The sequence below is a fragment of the Chinchilla lanigera genome, unplaced genomic scaffold (genome assembly GCF_000276665.1).
Source record: "Chinchilla lanigera isolate Chin_1 unplaced genomic scaffold, ChiLan1.0 scaffold00005, whole genome shotgun sequence".
Classification (NCBI taxonomy): Eukaryota; Metazoa; Chordata; class Mammalia; order Rodentia; family Chinchillidae; genus Chinchilla; species Chinchilla lanigera.
In genome coordinates this window covers 12,953,688-12,975,326 of record NW_004955406.1, presented here as the reverse complement: position 1 = coordinate 12,975,326, position 21,639 = coordinate 12,953,688, and the positions used below count along the sequence as shown (strand labels likewise).

Below are 21,639 nucleotides of genomic sequence, written 5' to 3'. Positions count from 1 at the left end.
AATTGAGCAGCGGCGGCTGGCCTAAGGGCCGGCGTGCAACAGCACTCGCCGCTGCATGGCTCCCTGTGTGCCAGGGACCCTCCCTCCGGGGGCCTATGAGGCAGGAAGCTAGCCAGCTGGAAGACCAGCACTCCCCGCCCATGACTCCCTGTGCACCGGGGGCCCTCCCTCCAGGGGCGCCATTGTGCTTTTAACAAATAAATAACAAGATTTAGCAGCAAGTCTAGTAATTTCAGTTATTCCAAAGTAGAGATAAGTATAAAATGTATTTCAGAATATCTACAATATGCTTCAAGGGCTATTTCCATTGGTGACACACTTACAGGTATGATACTGCTAGTGCTAGTACAGTTTGTTGCCCACATTCATAGTAAAATGCAATTCTAAATATCAGGAAAAGGTTAGTGAAAATAATTATTTTTCCTTTAAGTCATGAGCCAGTAAATTGTGTACATAAATCCCAGATTAAGAAGTTCTGCATGACAGCAATATATTTAAACAGCAGGTTATAATTTATTATAGGGTCAAGAGATTAGGTTTTCAATGTGTTGATTAGTACACGTTTATAGTACATAATGTTTACATTCCTTGTGGGGAGTTGGTACATATACACAACACATCTTAATTCCTTTGTTTATCTGCTTTCCCTGTCCCTTCCATCTGTTCATCTGAGAGAGTGCAGTAGACATTTTTAAAAAGTAAAATATAATACATTTTAAAGTTAGAGTGTATTTCAGTAAAGGGGTGTATTTTTCTGGCACACTTATTCCAGTGATTGTGTGTGTGTGTGTGTGTGTGTGTGTGTGTGATCTGTTCTAAGTGTCCTTACAATTGGGCTCCAATGTAAAATATGTGACTAAATGTAAGCTGAACTCAATGAAAGCCACACACTAGGAAAGTGAGATACTTATGACACATGGAATAAATGCTGAAATGATACAATTAGTGGCTATCACAAAATGTTACAGGAAAAGGAAAAAAGTTTTTGAGAATATTATCCAGGAAGATTTAAAGGTGAAGGTATATTTGAGGTGAGCCTTGAAAGAATAGGCTTTTCAATGAGATATGAAGAAAAAGTATTTTTTTTCTCTTTTTTTATTTTATGGAAAAAGGTAAAACAAAATTTCATAACAAAATAATGGGAGAATAACAATAGTTAATACATTACATGTTGTTATCTTTAAAGTAGTTGCTCAGGGTACAAGATATGCACATAAAAATTTCTCCAATGGAAATTAGCACACACTTTCCTTTTTAATGATCTAAAAGACACTAACAGTATAACTGATTTGCATTTTTTCCCCTTTTCCATCCTTTTCCCTTCCCCCAACCCAGATCCTTTTTACTTTCCAACAATTTCTTCCTATTTCACAATATCTATTATACATTTTAGACCTTCTTTACTCTTTCAGTTTCTCATACCAGGAAGACAATACAATGTTTATACATGTGAGTCTGATTTATTTCACTTATCAATATGGTCTTAAGTTGCACCCATTTACTTATGAAAGTCTCAAGTTTATCCTTCTTCATGTCTGAGTAATACTCCACATCTTTTTATCCATTCCTTGGTTGATGGGTATTTGGGTTGTTTTCAATATTTAGCTATTACAAATTGTGCTGCTATAAACATGGGTGCACATATATCACTGTGGTATGTTTTTAATTCTTCTGGGAAGATACCCAGGATGGAAATGGTTTTGTCAAACGGGACCTCTAATTCTAGTTTTTTGAGGCATCTACACACATTTCCACAGTGGTTCTACCGACAGTGTAGAAGTGTTGTTTAATCCCTGGAGCCCCTCAAGTGTTTGTTATTGGCTGATTTTTTGATGATAGCCATTGTTACTGGGGTGAGATGGAATCTCAGTGTTGTTTTACTTTGCATCTCTTGAATAAACAGTGGTGTTGAACATTTTTTCATTTGTTTATTTGCCATTTGTATTTCTTCATCTGAGAAGTGTGTATTAATCTCAGATGCCCATTTATGGACTGGGTCTTTGAATTTGGGGGATCTAATTTTTTTTTCAATTCTTTATATGTTCTAGATAGAAGTGCTTTGTCTGAGGGAGAATTGGCTAAAATTTTTTCCCACTCTGTGGGTTGTCTTTTCATTCTGTTGGTGATTTCTTTTGATGTGCAAAAGCTTTTTAATAAGAATAAATCCTAGTTGTTGATTCTTTGAAGTATTTCCTGTGTAGTCTGGGTTTTGTTCATGAACTCTCTACCTACCCTTATGTCTTCATGATTTCTACCTACTTTCTCTTCCAGTATATTAGTGTTCCTGTTTTAATATTTAGAACTTTGATTCATTTTGACTTTAGTTTCATGCATGGTGATAGACATAGATCTAATTTTAGTCTTTGTCATGTAGGAGCAAGTTTTTCCAGCACCATTTATTAAAGAGGCTATCTTTCTGCTAGTGAGCATGTTTGGCCCCTTTGTCAAAGATAAGGTGGCTGAGTGTGTTTGTACTCGTGTCTGCATCTTCTCATCCGTTCCACTGGTTCTCAGGTTTGTTTTATTGCCAGTACCATACTCATTTAATCACAGTAGCTTTGTAGTATAATTTCAGGTCTGGGATTATGTTCCTTCCTGCCTTGCCTTTGTTGCCCAGGATTGCCTTTGCTGTCCGGGGTCTCTTCTGGTTCCAAATGAATTTTAGGAATCTTTTTTCTAGTTCTATGAGCTATGCAAATGGTATTTTGATCAGGTTTGCATTAAATCTGTAAAACAATTTTGGCAGTATGGCCATTTTCACATGTTGGTTCTTCCTATCCATGAGCAAGGGATCTCTTTCCATTTTATGATACGCTCTTTGATCTCATTTTTGAGAGTATTGTAATTTTGAATGCATAGATCTTTTACTTCCTCTGTTAGATCAGTTCCTAAATATTTAATTTTTTTGGATGCTATTGTGAAGTGAGTGGCTTCCCTAACTCCTCTCTTAGTGAGTTTGTTGTTTATATACAGGAATGCTGTTGATTTTTGAGTGTTGACTTTGTATTCAGATATGCTGCTGAATTTGGTTATTAAATCTAGAAGTCTTTTGACGGAGTTTTTGTGGAGTCTTCAATGCAAAATATCATGTCACTGTGAATAATGATAATTTAACTTCTTCCTTTCTTATTTTTATTCCTTTTTATTTCTCTCTCTTGTCTAATTGCTCTGGGTAGTGTTTCTAGAACTAATATTGAATGGGAGTGGTGACAGTGAACATCCTTGTCTTGTTCCTGATTTTAGAGTGAAAGCTTTCAGTTTTTGTCCACTTAGTATGTTGAAGAAAAGGTATTTTAGGGATATATAGAACAGTTAACTCTAGAATCTAATTCAAAACTACTTTAACAATCTATATCATACGCCTCTGATTTTAATTTGGCTGGCACTTATTTGACATTCTGTTTAAAATAAGCAGAGATGATTCTGTTTAAAATAAACAGATGGCTTTAATCAAATAACATATTTATTGAACATTTACATAAAAGACTTCACTTTAGGTCATGGGAGGTCTTAGAAATGCCATTTTTGTGAAGCAAGGCACTTAATATTAAAATAGCAAAATGTTCAAGTACAAAGTGATCAGAGTGAAAGATAATTAAATGGAGATAAAGATAATGCAGCCATTGATCACATGCTGTTCCATATACATAACTCATAATAGGAAAGGATTTTGTTTTTTGTTTCTTAATGCAAAATACTTCAAGGATGAACGATCAGGTGAGAGGGCTATAAGAACAAAGCTGTAAAGCTGAAATCAGGTAAGAAATGACTCCCTATAGTGACCAGATGCTGGTCTGGCAAGCCTGGTTTGCCTCTATTAATAATCCTGTCATAATAAAAGTGCTAACTTTTACTCTTAAATGTGTTCTGCTTGTACAATAAATAATATAGTCATCAATACAGCAGACATGAGAATACCAACCCTAATTTAGCAATGGGAAATGGCAAATATTGACCCAGTATGTGACACAATCCCCAAAAAGCTCATTCAGCAGCTAGTGGCACCAAACACAGCTGACAGTGAAACCAAATGTACATACAGTGCTAGCAGTGGTGGGAGAAGATTGCAGATTAAGAAATAGATATTCTCCCCCACTCTACATGACTAAGTGACTGACTTTCTCCACCACAGCAATTTTTATGGATTTATTGTCAGGGAAGAGTAAAGGTAAGACCTGGATTGAGAAACACTGAGTGTATTAGATTAAGGCAGGAGTACTGCCTTAATAAAATAACAATAACATTTTTGTGACAATTGGGGAAATTTGAATAAGACAATATTAAATGATAAAATTATTATTTTTCTTAGATACAACAATACCCCATAGGTTCACGTAGGAAATGTCCTTAATTTGTTCAGATGTACCCTGAAATATTTGGTATCATCTTACTTTCAGACATTCAGAGAGGAAAAAAGAAAAAGGACAAATGTAGCACATTAAACTTATTGAATCTAGTGGAGGGTATACTGGTTGGCCCTGAACTATTTTTTCTAATTTGCTGTGTATTTGATAATTTTAGTAGCAAGTTAGAAGGAGGAAATGAATGAACACATATTTGATGCTTAGACCCTAGTCATCTTCCTGTATCAACATCCAGTCTCTTCTCTAAGTAGGAGATTGGAAGAGTCTGCTCTGGAAAATCTGGTCATTCCAAGAGAGAAGAAATAAAGTATGCTGCTAACAGTTTACCATATGGGAAAGATCATAATCAAGTCTCATCCATGTACTCAGAATATCTAATCAGCATTTTGGTGCCCATTCTTAAAAAAGGAGCAGGTACCTAGTGATTATCATAAGAAAATGTTCTAACATGAAAGGGACAAAATCAAAGAGGAAATAGAACAAAACAACAAAAATTCAACTTGATGTGAAAGAAAAAGATTACACAGTTAAAAAAAAAAAACCTTTAAAAAAATTCTCAAAAATCTAACATAGCCAGATGCCACCATAAATTTGAAGCAGGATACTATACAAAAGGAACCTGCAGAAAATAATTACAATGACAAATCTCTTTTGTATAGCTATAAAAGCAGAAATAAGAAACTCGGTAAAAGATTATAATATAAAGTAGAAGAAATCATTCAGAAAGTAGACAAAAAAAATATATCCAGTTTATCTACAGTAGGAAGAAAAAAGAGCAAACAAAGTGAGAAGATAAATATGTTTCAAGACTTACTGGAGGGGCTGGGGATTTAGCTCAGCGGCAAAGCGCTTGCCTGGCAAGCATAAGGTCGTGAGTTCGATTCCCGGTACCGGAAGAAAAGACCAAAAAAAAAAAAAAAAAAAAAAAAAGACTTACTGGAGTTGAAGGATATGTATTTCCAAATTGAACGTGTTCTAGTCTAAATGCCCACTAAAATGGCTTAAAAAATGGCTGACAGTAAGGTACCTAATTATGAAATTTGTGAACACTGGAACCAGAGAGAAGATCACAGAAGTTTTAGAATTAGGAGAAAAAAAAATGACCATACCAAATAATCAGAAATCAGAATGGTTTCTGACTTGTTGGTATTTATACAGGAAGCTGAAAGTGGAGTACTGTCTTCCCAACACTGAAGGATTATTTCCAACCAAAACTTGGTTCTTGACGGAACTATCAGCCCAGTATCAGAGGGCATTTTCATAAGAGACCTCAGAAAAATCTACCTGCTGTATGCCTGTTCTTGTGAAAGGAGATTTTGTTGTTATGAAACAAGGAAGGAAAATTTAAAAAAAAGGAAGACACATGATGCAGGAAAAAATGAAGTCCAACATAGACCAAAGAGGCGAAGAGAACGCCTAGGGTGATAGTGAAGCAAGAATCCAGCCTGGCAACTGAGTACCAGGCATAGCAGGCAGACACGGCTGATGGGTGCAGTCAGAAGACACTGGGAGAGACTTCTTCCAGAAGATGACATTTGCATTAGTCAGTTTTCCCCCCACTGGAACCGATACCTGGCACTTACAAGGAGGAAATGTGTAATTTGACTCAGAGTTCAGCAAATTCAGTCCACTGTTGGCTAGCTCCAAGGCAGAAATGGCCTTCTGGAAGGGCATGGCAGAAGAAAGCTGATCATCCCTTCACAGAGAAGCGGAGAAAGGAGAAGAATACACCCTCAGGTCATGCCCCTCCCCCTTGTGACCCACCTCCAACCAAGCCCCTCCCCCGAACCGCGCCATCAGCCATGAATATATAAATGGATGAATCAGCTGAGGAGTATAGAGCCCTCGTGATTGAATCACCTTCCAAAACCACTACCTCTGAATACAGGAGACCTTGGAAGGACATTTCAGATTAAACCATATCAACAGTCATACTGCAACTGAATATTTTCAAGGGTAATTTAGACAATTGTGGAGAGTTAGAATTAGTGAAAAGAATTATTTTAATTTGGGCTGCTGTGACAAAATACCATAGACCAAGTAGTTTATAAGCAGGAGAGATTTATTTCTCATAGTCCTAGAGTCTGAAAAATTCAAATAAGGGCAAGGCAGAGTCAGTGTCTGATAAGTTCCCACTTCCTGATTCATAGCGTCCTTTCATTGTGTCTTACGTGGTCTCTTTGGGTCTCTTTCTAAGGCTCTAATCAGAGTCCTAATCCCAGTTGTGACAGCTCGGTCCCATGACGTAATCACCGCCCAGTGGCCCAACTGCAGATACTGACATTTTGACAAATATGATTTCAATACATAAATGTGAGGGATGAGGGGGACACAGTCAGAGCACAGGAGCAGCCATGTAAAAGGCAAAGGAGCTACAAAAACAATTTGGAAAATAGATACACAGGAAATATTCATGTATGAATCACATCTATGTAATCTTAATAGTATAAACCCTGAAAATTCGTCAAAATCATGATATAACCGCATAGAGCAGATAGGAGAATAAAGAATTGTAGGTCTCCAGTGGGGGTTATTTATCAGGGGAAAGGAAAAAGAGCAAAGTGCTCAGCTTCTATTATGGGAAGGAATAATGCCTAAAATAAAAACAGGGAGCATTCAAGATGTAGAGGTAAATATTAAAATAATTGGCTATCGGGTAAAAGCAGTCCTTTTTTTACAGAGAGAACTAGAAAAAGGGTGGTAGAGAATATTGTTTTTCATAACCTTGTTAGAACTATTTGACTCTTATACATTCATATAACTTTAAATTTTTTAAAAATTGGAATATTAGTTGTCAAGATATTTGCGGTTTGTGGCAAAGTAAGTTCATATTTTAAATGTTTTTACCCCATTTCATTCTTTACCTTTATGCTGAATATGTGAAGCCAAGGAAATTATCTGGTCTGGTGTATTGATTTTGCAAGTCTTCTGTTCAATCACTAGCCTTCAAAATCTGAAGAGAATGTAAAAAAAGTCTACTTCTTTTTGCAAAAGTATGGGTGTGAATGAAATGAAGAACATTTTTTAAAAGATTATTTTCTATTTTAGAATACAAATGATTCATTAGAACTCTCCCAAAGTACCTGCTTTCATAACCATTTATTTAATGTTTAGGATGTAATTTTCCCCCTTGACTTAAATTTTCTCCTTCCCTCAGTTATTTATGCCTATTTCAGAAACATCTAGTGGCTCCATAAAATTAAGCATGCACCTGAATGATTGAGAAAAACTTAATGTTGTCTCAGTTATTTAGTCATTATCCTGGCTTGAGACCTGAGTTGTGAAGATCATTATATGGATAAAGTAATTTCTTCTCTTCCTATTGCAGGGGGAGATAATGCCATATCAAAGTGTGTCGATCTGTAAATCTTTAAAGATATGTGTTTAAATAATATTCAGGGGCAACTGATATTGAGGACCTTTGCAGTTTCCTCCCACTGTACAACTTTCATTTGGTTACACTTAAATGACCCAAGCAATTTAACTGAACTCATTGGGAAAGTATGATCCATAGGAAACCATTAAACACTAATCATCTCACGTCATCAAATAATTAATGAAGATTAATAGGGATGCTCTTGGAGTGGGTAGTAGTTATTGGCAATGAAGTATTTTTATACAAAGTTTTTATAGGCCAGCTCAAAAGCCACTTTCTCTGTGAAGTCCCTCTGGCAGAGCCCTACTTTACAATCTCTCCACTTTGTAAACTTCCATAATATGAGTTATCACATTCTAACGCTGTTGTTACCGTATCCTTCACCAGAAGAATGGAAAATGTGTGTTATTTCGTCTCCATATCCTCCCCAGCATTTGGCATTATCCTTAGCATGAAGGGAGAATGATACGAGTAATGATGACAGTGATTTCTAAATAACATAGTGACATTTTTTGAGCAACATTTTTTTTTGAGATAGGGTCTATGTAGTCCAGGCCAGCCCTCAAACTCATGGCAGTCCACCTGTCTCAGCCGCTGAGTGCTGAGATTACAGGTGTGTACCACATGTCCAGCACTGAGCAACTTTTATATACAAAGGTAGAACTTTTGTGTGTGTTCCTTCATTTAAAACTAAAACAATATGTATGTATGTATATACAGGATTGCTGACATAGTTGTACTACTGACTTCTATTGCTTTACTGAAAGGAACAGTTAATGATTAATTATTTGATCAACATTGCATGTCTCTAATTGTTTTCCTGAGAAACCACTTTGAAGACATCAATATGTAATACAACAAGCACTGTTAATTTCCTACCACTTTGTCTGTAACTCTGTACTGTTTGTATTGTTCTTATGCTGTTTTGTAAATGGATTCTCTTTGTTAACATGTTTTCCTTCTTTCATTTTTAAAATAAATTTAAAAAATAGAACTAAAACAAATCCTACAAGTAAGCAATTTGGCTCTCATTATGTTTGTGAAGTGGAGCATTAAAATCTGACTTTTAAGAAGCATTTGACCCTTACTGAAGAATGAAGGTGGAGAAGAAGGGAACTTCTGACAACTCCAAGCAGAATTTAAATTTTGAATCCTAGATGACTTTTAAATACTTTGGTTAACTTTAAGCATTGAATATTTTTAATTTTCTTTTTCCAAGGTCCACTTATAAGCTGAAAATTTTAATATGATGGATACATATGTATAATTGTTATTAACTATATCTACTTTTCAGTCAGAAGCTCACATTTGCTGAAAATATATTCATAATGGGCAAAATATTTTTGAATTAATTTACATTTTTATTGTATTTATCTGCAATGTTACGGGTGTAGGTTCAGTTTGCGCATTTGTGTTTTTCCTTTTACTTGCATAAGTAGATCATTGTACTTTCACTCCTTCTTGATCAACTACAATTTCTCTTAAATAGTGCATTCCCAAACCTTACTAAAAGTAGAAACCCCCATAAAAATATAGTTTGCTAAATCTATCACAGAATCAACATCTCCGGGAGAAGGGCTCTGAACTCTGAACTTATTAGTAGCTTTTATTCTTAGATAAGCTTCAAAACTCTTGATATATTCTTGTCTAGGTCTTTAAGCCATTATTTTTACAAGAGAAAATAAGATATTTCCACTATATGGCTGCAAAAATACTTGGTAAACTTTTTTAAAATTCTAATTCCATTAAAGTTGAAGTTCTATCACCACTTTAACTGATGGTTCTCATAACCATTTTAGAGCAGGAAAGTACAATATATCACGTATATCATTCTTGGAATTAAAAATCTGATATAACAATGATAATATCTATTTATATTACATAGAGGTCGTGAAGAGTATATCAGATATTATCATTATATTCACTCTAACAATGTTGATATCTAGTTATTCTGCTATGACTTCCTCTTCACATCAAATAAACTCTCTGAGGCCAAAGTCTCATCTTTTACCTCAGCTATGCTTCCCACAAACCTAAAACAGATGCATAATATAAATAGTATCCATATTGATTGAGCTGAAGTAAATCAAACTGTGAATAACTGACAAAACAGAAAGCTAGTGAAAATTACATCGGCACAGCCTTTTCATTGTTATTGCTTGGAGATCATCATGTTTTCATCCCATCAAGATATAGTTACTTCACTCAAGATTTCTCACGTGGCAAAGATAAATGGAAGACACTAGAAAAGCTCTTTCACCAATCTCCTTTCTCTTATGTACTCTGCTCTTTTTTCAAAGCTCTTTTTTTGTCATTCCACACCCAACTGAGGGCTTCATATCTAAATTTAAAACTATATAACCTAGAATATAAACTTCAGTGAGCAGGGACTCTCTCAGTAGAGCTTTTCAGTCTTGGCCAGAATATTAATAAAATAAACATCTGACGCGAAGCTATAAGCTAAACCATTTCAATAATGATGGGACATTTTCTTCTCTACTAGGTGAGGAACTTACAACAAATACTTGGCATCACTGAACCAAGAAGCTTTTTTTGTCATGTAAAATAGCTTGAGCCCCAAAAGGCTATGGGCCATCAGGGATGATAGCATCAAATACACATGTAGCAGACACCAAATATTTGTTACAAGAAAGGAAAATCGGGAAGGAAAAAAGGAAAAGAGAGATGGAAAGGAAAGTTTAACTTATAATATTTTCAATGTTTATTTCAAAGTTCTTTCACCTTAAAACTACAAGTTATGTACTCACGTCAGCAGCACATATACTAAAATTGGAACGATCCAGAGATTAGCCCGGCCCCTGTGCAAGGATGACACGCAAATTCATGAAGCATCTCATGTTTTTAGGGGCTGAGGATAGAGCTCAGTGGTGCAGCGCCCACCTGGCAAGTGCGAGGTCATGAGCTTGATTCCTGATCCACCACCCCCTTGGGAAAAAATACCTACAAGTTATCACTTATAAGCTTGATATGTGTATTTCTATGAATATATATTAATGTCTTTAGGATTTTATCTGGAAAATATTTTGCAAAGCCTGCAAATTTTCTACGACCACAAACATGCCTTTATAAGTGAAAAAAATTGGGCATTCAAAATGGAATTTTCATACATTTTATTTACAATGTGTTTTATTACTTTACTGTAAGCATGCTTATGTACATGACTAGTAAGTGAAAGTTAAGAAAATACCTCAATGTACTTTATTTTTGTTGTATTGGTGATTGAACCCAGAGCCTTTACACTGAACTGCACACCCAGCTATTTTTATTTTTATTTTGAGACAAGGTCTCACTAAGTTACTAAGTTGCCCGGGCAGGGCCTGAACTTGCAATCCTCTTGTCTGAGCCTTCTACAGTACTGTGATTACAGGCATGTACCAGAATGCCTGGCTTGTACTTGGGGTTTTGTTTGATGCTGGAGGGTTTTAGTATACTGTAGACCATAGGATGAGATGAGAACTCAATCACTGAGATGGGGATTAGAAAACGTTCTGATATCAATAAATTTGAACTTTTGGGAAAAGGCTGGAGGGTGAAAGGGGAAGAATATAAGCGGTTCTGGTTTTTTGTTTGGCTCAAGAGGATAAAATAGAGCTAAAATTAACAGCATTTATGAAATTAAATGTAACTTAGTAGAGGCTATAGTTTAAATCTTTAGTGTCCCCCTATTTCTAGCTCCTTGGCTTAGTACTATTGGACGGTGATGGAAACCTCAAGAGATAAGGCTTAGGGGTAAATCTTACATCACTGGGGGCATGCCCTTGAAGGGTGTACTGGGACCCTGGCCCTCTGTTTCCTTTGTCTTTGCTTCTGAGCTGCCATAAAGTGAGCAGCAGACTCTACTGTATACTACTTAGCGTGATATTCTATCTTGCCACACGCCCAAAGACGACAGAGCCTGTCAACCATGGACTGAACCTTCTGAAACCATGAGCCCGCATAAAAATGTCCTCTCTTTAAATTTATTACCTTAAGTACTTTGTGACAACAATGGACATTGACTATCAGAGGATACTTTAGAATTTGGAGATGTAAACTCTGTGTGTATGTGTGCGTGTGTGTGTAAATTGAAAAAAGTTTCTAAAATACTGAATTGGAGTTTGAGAAATCCTGGTGAACTTATAGCATCAACAAAACTAGCAGTTGCAGGATAAAAGCCAAATAGATTGAGGGATAATCAGTATGTGAGAGAACCAATAAAAATGGGCTTTTCTAAGGTAGACAATCAAAACTGGAAAGTTAAATTTTATTTTCATTACTCTTCTGTAATTATTCTCTCTGTATTTTTCATCTCTTTCCCAGACCCACTCAGCCATGCTCACTGTCTGCCTTCACCTTCTTTACCAAGACATACATGCATGCGATACTTTTTTTTCAGGCTGAAACGATCATTTATTTAACAACAGCAGCAACAAAACATGTACATAATTCTTACAATATTCTGCAAACTGCTAGATGTTGGGAAAATACATATGTTTCTTGCCCTGGAAAATAGAGGTGCCAATAAAGAGATGAATGCCATATGATGAGAGCTGAAGCAAGTATAAAAACGTGGGATCACAGAGGTGATTATTAGTTCTTTTAGGAAAGTTGAGGAAAACTTTCAGAATGCACGTTATGTTTTTTCAAAGCCTACTAAGAACGTCATACCTGGTTTCAGGACCACCATGTTTTTATTGTGGAGAGTAACTCTTGCCTGACACAGGGTAAATGCTGCGGGTGTTCAGAGCACAAAGGGAGGGAGGAAGCAAAAGGATCTGCTCAAGGAAGGTAAAGGCACAGATGGGCCAAGGACTCAACTTTAACAGACAGCTACACTTTCCCTAGCAGAAAGAGCACTGTGTGTGTGTGTGTGTGTGTGTGTGTGTGTGTTGGGTTTAAGACAGTGGGAAAGACATACAGAGCAAGATATGGAAGCAAAACTCCATTAGCTATGGGAAAAGTAACAAAATCAATTTGCCTTGAGAAAAGTTGCACAACCCTATGAAAGGGTTATAGGAGATAAGTCTGAAAAAATAGCCTGGGGCAGGTTTACAAAAGGCCTTGAAAGCCCTGATAAGCTCTCCACATGCCCTCACCCCTACTAGTGCTGCTCTTCTCCTTGCTTTCCGATGATAACCCAGTGCTCCGCCAAGTAGCCAATCTCATTTTAATCTAGAAAAGTCACCCCTTGACCTCTCACCTCTGAAGCCTGACAGATGATTACTGTGCTGGAGAAGAGCTAATTTGCTCGGCAGATAAACAGTTCACTCTTGGAGAAGAAATTAGTCATCAAAAAACCAGAAAACCCAAAGGAACTGTCTTTCCTCTGAGATCATCAGAGGACTTAGACATTATTGCTTTAATCTTAGTTTTCTCACAACATTAGAAACATATCCAGATAAAAGGATATGGGGAGATGGGGAAGGAAGGAGAATGTAAACAAAAAAATGAAGGGAAGCAAAACCAGGAGTCATGTGGGAGCCGGAGAAAGGAGAAGAAGTGAATATGGAATGTGGCAAATCCTCCAGCTTTATGTTTATCATGGAGCCCTCATGAAGCCATTTCTGTCTTCTTGCATGTTCCAAGAAAAACAAGTTTTGAAGTATTGACCTATGGTAGAAGGATATATATGTGTATAGACATATATGGTACATCCTCCATTTTCATTACTTTTATAGGTAGCAGTGGATGTACAATTTTTGGTGTGACCTTTTGTTCTTTTCTCTTTTTTAAAGAAAAGAGGGTTTTATTTCAAATGTAAAAGCTGGAAGTTGAACTGTGACATGAATAGTGTACTGATAAAAATAACTCATCATAGAAAATGAAGCTGAGTGGTATTCCTTCCTGTTGCAGTTGCTTAAGAAACTGAAAATGCAGTCAGGAAGCAGGCTCTGGGTTCTTCCTTTTGCACCAGAAATGACTGGGGAGAGCCAGGGTTAGACAAAAATGTTTCTTCCTTAGCACGCTTGCTTTGTTCTCAGTATGTCTGAACATCCAAACGTCATCAGAGAAATCATAAAAGGACAAACACCATACCATCATGCCCCCAAAAGGCCAGTCTTGCAAAATAAAGTGGAAGATCAGGCACTCAAACTCTTACAAGCTTTCCTTTATCAAAAGAGATGTAAATGATACACTCTAAAGACAGTGATGTCCCCAGAAAAGGAATACACAAAAGTGAAGTTAGCTTTATTATTAGGGTAATGTGTTTAGGGATAATTGAGTTTTGCTCTGTAATAATTCACTTGATATTTCTGTTTTAGCCTTAGGTTAAAAATATCAGTGGGTTTCCTCCCTATGTTTCCTTAAGAGAGCCTCTGTATTTACCAAAAGGGTATTTCATGTGAGGTTAGCAAATAGCACACTGATTAGAATAGGCAGTGCAAAAGGAACACTTATCTTTAGCTTCCACATGGCTCCGTGGTTCTCTGATATGCTAGTGTGACAGTGCCTCCTTCAAAACATAGCTGCCTTCAAACACATGCTACATACAGATTTTGATGACCAAATTAAATTCCAAGGGCAGGAAGAAAAGATCATACCTACACACTCTGCAACTCAAATTTTCTGTTTCACTTTACATACTTTCTGCACTGCAGCAAGCTTGCTTATACTACAAAGATGAAACACACGTGTGCAAACATATCGGCATGGGAAAGAACAGATGGTTTCATACCATGCCGCATAAACTGTCGGCTGTTCTATTCTTTATTACTCCCGTACTAATTACTCCTGTATTTAATTTTTTGTTCACAAAATTAAAATTGACAAAGAAAGCATCTTTTTCCCTACACTCAACCCTATTGCCATTTACTGTCTAAATTTTTTTTTTTTTTTTTTTTTTTGGTTTTTCTCCGGTACCGGGAACCGAACTCACGACGTTGCGCTTGCCAGGCAGGCGCTTTTGCCGCTGAGCTAAATCCCCAGCCCCTACTGTCTAAATTTTGATGCTGCTTATTGACTCTGGAGAAATGGAGACAGTAGAGTTACTAGAAGGAATGCTGACTATGGTATCAAAAAAGACCTGGACTGTGGAGAAGGACATTCTTTGATTAGAATGCATTGAGGACACAATGATTTGTTTATTATTGTTAGAGTTTCTTAAGATAAGGCTTCATTATACAGCCCAGATTAACCTTGATTTTATGATCCTCCTGTCTCAGCCTCTTGAGTGCTGGGATCACAGGCGTGTCTTGGATTACATGTGGAGAAGGATAATCCTTTAATTATCCTTGCTAAACTGTTATTTTGTACCTGCCCATTTGTACTAGCTACACCCTTGGTTCTCGCTCAATAAAGATGACTGAAATTGGTATTCGAGGAGGGCAGTCCAAGAGGCTGTAAGCCCCCCGATCCCAGACTTTTATTTCCCTTGCTTTTCTTGTTTCTTTTACTTTTCTTTTCATCCACGGGCACCTCGTTCTGAGGACCTGTTCACCCTGGACAGGGATGGATGAGTAATCCAACACTGGACTAGAACACCAGAACACTAGCTCCCTGCTCACCTTACAGCAGACCTTGAGTAAGCCCCATGAATTCTCTAAGGATGTATAATGAGAATGGTGAGAGATTTTGGAGTTGAGGTGAGAGTTAAATGAGGGTATAGCAGCAGCTAGCAGAGGGTCCAGCACAAAGTGAATATGAATTGAATCTGAATCTGAACGGGTGAGGAGGAAGAAAACACAAAATATTTGAAAAATATCCAATAGGAGCCAGATGTGGAGGCACACGTCTATAACCCCAGCACTCTAAGAGGCTGTGGCAGGAGGATCCTTAGTTGAAGCTCAACCTGGGCAACTTAGCAACTTAGCAAAACCCTGTCTCAAGATTAAAAAAAAAAAAAAATTAAAAATGGGCTGGGGATATAGATCATTGCAAAAGCCTCCTGTTCAATTCCCGGTATCGCAAACAAACAAAGAAACAAACAAATACATCATAAATAAATAAATAAATCCATATATCTATTAGGACTATTTAAAATTGGCTCTGCTAGTTGAATATATTTGGTGTGTTTTACCTATTTCTCTGGAGATTAATAATAGATTCCTTTTTATGAGTCTTTCTCAGCAACAAATCTTTTCTATATCTCAAGCTAAGATATGCATCAATAAATTAGACATGAATATTATTCTTTAAATCCAGGTTTCCTTCCCTCATGTATACACATTTTCAAGACAATTTTTATATCCTGCTTTCTGTGTAAGCATTTAGTAATTATTTTTTTAAATTCCATTAATATGGAGAAAATGTTTAAGTCATATAAACTATCCCAATATCTTTTAAAAAGCAAAGATGAGAGATGTAAGCTGAATGTATGATGTCTATAGTCCAAAATATCTAAATGTCTTTATTCTTCCTCAGAGTTAGAGAGGAAGCAAGTGCTCAATTTAAATCAACCATGAAAGATCAATTGGATAGCTCTAAGACTTGTGTCAACCAACCAGGTGGAACTGAAGTGTCCTATCCTTCTGCTCACGCGTTATAACTGTAGGTGGGGTTCTCACTGAGATCACTGTGAATAATACAGATGAAGACAGGCCTGGAGCAAGCAGAGTCTTGCTGGCTTACGGTAAACTTGTTATGAGCATTTCTCTACTCCTTTATGTGAACAAGAAGGAAGCTGAATCTTGAAGATGTACCCAGAAATACTTTGAGTTCCCTTGAGCCTCTACTTAGAAAAATGAACTCCTAATCATAATTTTTTATTTGCTTACAAAAAATGAAACAACAATAATTATAACTAATACCAAATTAAATTTTAACACAATAGCTAGAACAACTTGGCACAAAAGTTGGTGAAAGTATCCATGTCTATTATCAGTTCTGACTCACAGATGTGTGAGTCAATTGTCAAATGCCTCTATGCCTCATTTTCTGAATCTTCAAAAGAAGTGCCTACACTTACATAAAATAGATTTGTATTTCTTTTTTTCTGGCTATCACTGGTTTTTGCAAGATTACCTACCCCTTGTCCTTCCTGGGGAGTGGCTGGGGAAAATAGACTGGGAAAAATAGTCTTCTTTTGTCTACGCTTGTTTGTCATCCTGAAATCAGGAGTTGTGATTTACATGACCAAACTATCCTAGGATGACAAATTTCCTCATATGAAATGAGTAGCATAAATATTTTAAATAATAGAACATGATAAATTGTTTTCCATGACTTAATCTGTTCTGAGAGTAATTAGGAGTGACAAGCAATGCTGTCTACTTGACAAGGTGCATAACTCATGAGAGGAGTAACTGAATATTGCCTAACAACTGACTTCCTCTGTGAAATCTACATTTTAAAGCCATTTCAAATTATTTCCTAATCATCAAGCCCAATGACCATATTTTCCCTTCTTTTATATCTCAGGTTAACTTACCCAGATGTAGAAAAAAAAATAGAAAGTTCCAGCTAACTTCATTCTGCTCATCAAATAAAGATAAAATCATTTCTTTCCTCTTGCTCAAATAAACCTCTCAAAAGAGTGAAAAGCACAGTGACCCAGAGGTCAAGAGTTGAGAGGATCCAAGTTTAAACCTGAGCTTTATCAGTTCCTGCAGTGTAATGTAGTAAATAAACTTGTAAATTACTATCCAGTATGTTTTGCAGTTTGTTCATCTATAAAATGGTAATGACAATATATGTACTTCATCAGGTTCCTGTAAGAAGATTATGTATGCCAAATATTTAATGGAATACTTGACACACAACAAACCTCAATAAATGTTAGCTATCATCATTATTACTGTGACCTTGTCTTCTTTTCTTCTCTGGCTGCTTTTTTTCCTTAAAATACTGAACTCTGTCTTTTCTCATCTTGTTCTCCCTAGTTTACCAATTCTAATCACTAAATCCAACTCTTTTCAGTTATCTAAGACTTCAGTGTTGGGCCTACTAATTTGTTATCTCCTTTCTTGAATCTCACTTTTCTTTTGGCTTCCTAGCTCTTTACATCCTTTTCTGTCTCTTGACTAGCATTCTTTTCTTCTTAGTGGGGTGGGTGAGGGGTTCAGTGTAGTTGATCCACTGGTTCTCTTCCTCAGTGGACTGCAACCCATAAAATTGAACCCAAGGATGGATGGTGAATTAGGCAGCAAGAAGTTTGGGCCAGAGAGTTCTCACCAAGGGATCCAGCTTTTGTTTGCTGCTCAAGGATGCTGTACAACGAAGGGATAAATGTTGTAAAAGAAAGACAAAGGTAAATCTTCATCCATTTAATAATCAATATTGTCAGTCTTGGGCCAAATTAGACACTATAAAAGAAGATTCAAATTTAATAGGGTATTGGTCAAAATTTTAGATGCGCCTAAATATTAGCTTTTTTACGGTCCTTTATTTAGGTTATTTGTACACTAAAGTAATTAGTAACATAAGACCTGCAAAGTGGACTCCCTGCCTTGTAGGCCCCTGGAGGGAGGGCCCCTGGTGCATGGGGAGCCACGGGCGGGGAGTGCCGGTCTTCTGGCTGGCTAGCTTCCTGCCTCGTAGGCCCCCAGAGGGAGGGTCCCCAGCACATGGGGGCCATGCGGTGGTGAGTGCTGTTGCGCGCCGGCCTTAGGCCGGCTGCCGCTGCTCAATTGAGATCTATCATGACACAGAGAAACAATGACACAATTGGCCCACCATGCACCGACTGAACCGACATGCCCACCCACGGACATGTGTGGATCATTCAAACTTTGAACAACCCCTGGGAATACATGCCATACAACGGGCCACTCTTGCTCCTGCCATTGAGAACCAGAAAGGTCCAGAGCCAGCGGAGGAGCAGCTGCTGAACAAGGACTCAGAGAACATGAGAACGCAGACTAAGCCCACAGAGTCAGAGGTCCTATGGACTGGGGTCACGAGAGCTGCTTGGAAGCTGTAAACCAAGAGGACCTTGCACAATACCTGCAGAGACTCCCTGGAAGCCATTCTTCCCCTGACAGTACAGGATGTGGTGGAGCTCCAGAGAAGTCTGAAGCAGGATTCCTTCTGCCTGTGCTGACAGTTGGGGAGAGGACACTAACTGGTTGTGGGGTCCCAATGCGATGGGAGGCTGGAGAGAAAACGCTACAAAAAATGGCTTTGGCCCCAGACAGCTCAGTTGATTTTTGACAACCCTTAGGCTATAACTACTTGTTAGGTTCTTCTTGTGTATCTCTGTCTTCCTGACAAAGCACTTTGAAGATACCACCATGTATTACAGCAGTCATTGATATTTTCCTACTAATCTATCCATAACTCTGTAATGTTTGTATTGTTCCTATCATATTTCATAAATGGATCCATGTTTATTATTATGTGTTTCCTACAACAACCATTGAGAATTATTGAATGATTATTCAGTATGTCACTCATGTATAGTTCTATTTATATTCTTTAGAAGCCACTTTGAAGATACCTAAGTATAGTACAACAACTATTGATAATCTCCTACCTCTTTTGTCTGTAACTCACTATTATTTGTCTATTTGTTTTCCTGAGAAACTATCTTGTAGATAACAATATGTAAAACAATAACCATTGATAATTTCCTACCACTTTGTCTGTAATTTGGTAAGCTCCCCCTATTATTATGTTATCCTTCTTTTACTCTTTAAAATAAAAAAAAATTAAAAAAAAGAAAAAAAGAGCTGCAAAGTGAATACCTAGCTTATTTCCTGAGTCTATGCCATGATCTGCTATTTCTCTTCCATTGCAAATTCCTGCATATTTGCCCATACATTTTGTTATTTTCCAGAGTTCTTTCTATAATTTTATTTTTCTCTGTATCTTACTGCAACCTTGATTATTTTCTCTGTAAAATGCTTTGAAATCCTCACATCTGTGAAAGTTTGGGGATAAAATTCAACATGTCTCCAAAGCAGGCAAGGATCTTGATTAGTCTGTGTGGTCTCTTGTTTGACTCTGTAGGAAATGGTGCCAAATGCATCTTTTCAGGTGATTAGAATAATTATCCAGGCTTTGTTTAAATATGTCTTATAATGTTTTGGGTTAATATTGATTGTCATACAATTAACCAATATGATCTGCTCTTCCCAAAATGATCTCCTCTCCCCCACAGTTTATCTTGTCAAGAAACATCTAGGAAGGGGCCAGTCATCTCCCTTCTGCGATCTTCTTTGAGAGCAGGAACTATGCCCTTTTCATTTTTGAAGTCCAATGTCTTTCGTGAGGTAGACACTTAGTAAATGTTTGATGTTCTAAACAGAACCAGAAAAACATGTTATAAGGGGATTCTGGAAAAAAATTGTTTTAAAAACCTGCTTCATTTTTACAAAAGCTAGTGATCCACTGAGCTCAGACTTATGAGGATTGTGAGCTAATAAAACCATATAAGCTATTTCCTCTTTCTTCACAGCAGCTTGCTAGAGCAAAGCAACCTTCTTCCTTCCTGCCACTGCTCTCCCTCTCTCTATGAACATGCTCTCTGTGCACTGGGATTCCAGAAATAGACTTACAATGTTGGGTTAAGAGAAGAAGACAGTGCCTCATTTTCAATTCTGTTATCTCATTTAAACGTCCTAGTGAGATACATTAAATACACCCCCACTTAGTAAACAAATTGATCTAAAGCTTATAAAAGTCAAGAGAATTCCATAAAATTATTCTGACACTGGATGAAAAATGATTTGCAATCAGATGTCTGGGATTATATCTAATAACTTGAATTTACCATTGTCATAGATTTCTAGGGTATCACACTACAAATCCATTTTATAACTATAACAGCAATTATATTTTAGTTTTATAAATGTGAAGGTACTTTTGTGTATGTTACTACCTTCAATATAGGAATAATAACTAGGATTGTAAGCCACCAACTCTATCACTCAGAAGTAATTTTTTTTCTAGTAAAGAGAGTGCTTACTTGATGTATTCATTCTGTATTTCAGTAATTGCCCTATAATTTTCTCAAAATTTTAGGTGAGTTGTTTAGCTTAAATTAAAATATTTGTATCTAAACTTTACAGCAGCAATTTGATCCTCCATGTAGACAACATTGGTGATTGGATATTTTCCAATTATAACGATCTAGTAGGTATTTCTAGTAAAGTATAACCCTCCCCTACTTTGAGGGTAGAAAAATGCCTTAGTTCTCTAGTGCTGTCCCCAGCACACAATACCTATTCAATAAATGTTGAGTGATGATTTTAGCCATCTTAAAGATATCCATTCTCCACAGTTCCAGTAATGAAATACCTAAGCAATTTTAACCTTAAGTTTTTAACATTGCCTGTAATCCTGGAGTCCAAATGTAATATAATTATAACTTAGTACAGAAAGACTAAAAGAGGTTCATTGGAAAACCTGGGGGCATTAGATTAGAACACCAATAAAGGCATGATCTCTAATAAAGATCATGACACAGGTATACTTAGTCCAAGCTCTGAGTACAAAATATGTAATTGATCTGAAGCCACAGATAACTGAGAAGAAGCCTATTGATAAAGAAAAGTGGAAAAGAAGACAAGTACTTCAGCATTTGGTAAGCTTTGAGATTATGATGCATTTTCTGCCCGAGAAGAATTATGTAGTTTTAGCTGCCATATCACCTCCAACTGTGCAAAGGAAATGTAGCATTTTCATGAGTTGTATTAGGGCTTATTGTTCTTTATAAAAGTCAGTAGTAAAAAGGCTGTGTGATGGTTTATATTTAGATGTCCAGCTAAAGCTTCATGAGATCACAGATGGCATCTTTGAGATGTGGCTGGATTAGAGAGGCACTATAGCTGGCTTCCTATTAGGAGGCCTGGTTGGAAGAGCTAGGTCACTATGGGCATGACCTGGAAGCTTATATCTCCCTTCCTGGCTCTTGTCTGTTATGCCATCCTGTCTGGGAGTCAGCCGACTATGGACTAAAACATGAGCCAAAGTATAAAAGACAGACAGTAGAAAGCAGGGAGATAGATCTTTGGTGAAAGG

At 37.0% G+C, this 21,639-nt stretch overlaps 1 long non-coding RNA gene across 1 annotated transcript in view; it reads left to right on the top strand.

Moving 5' to 3' along the window:
* LOC106149927 overlaps positions 1 to 17,244 on the top strand; it is a 26,865-nt gene extending 9,621 nt beyond the window's left edge. Inside the window, exons 2-3 of the long non-coding RNA XR_001236410.1 lie at positions 16,102 to 16,309; positions 17,098 to 17,244. This is a non-coding gene — a long non-coding RNA (uncharacterized LOC106149927). The remainder of the gene's footprint in view (positions 1 to 16,101; positions 16,310 to 17,097) is intronic.
* The last annotated feature ends 4,395 nt before the right edge of the window (positions 17,245 to 21,639 follow it).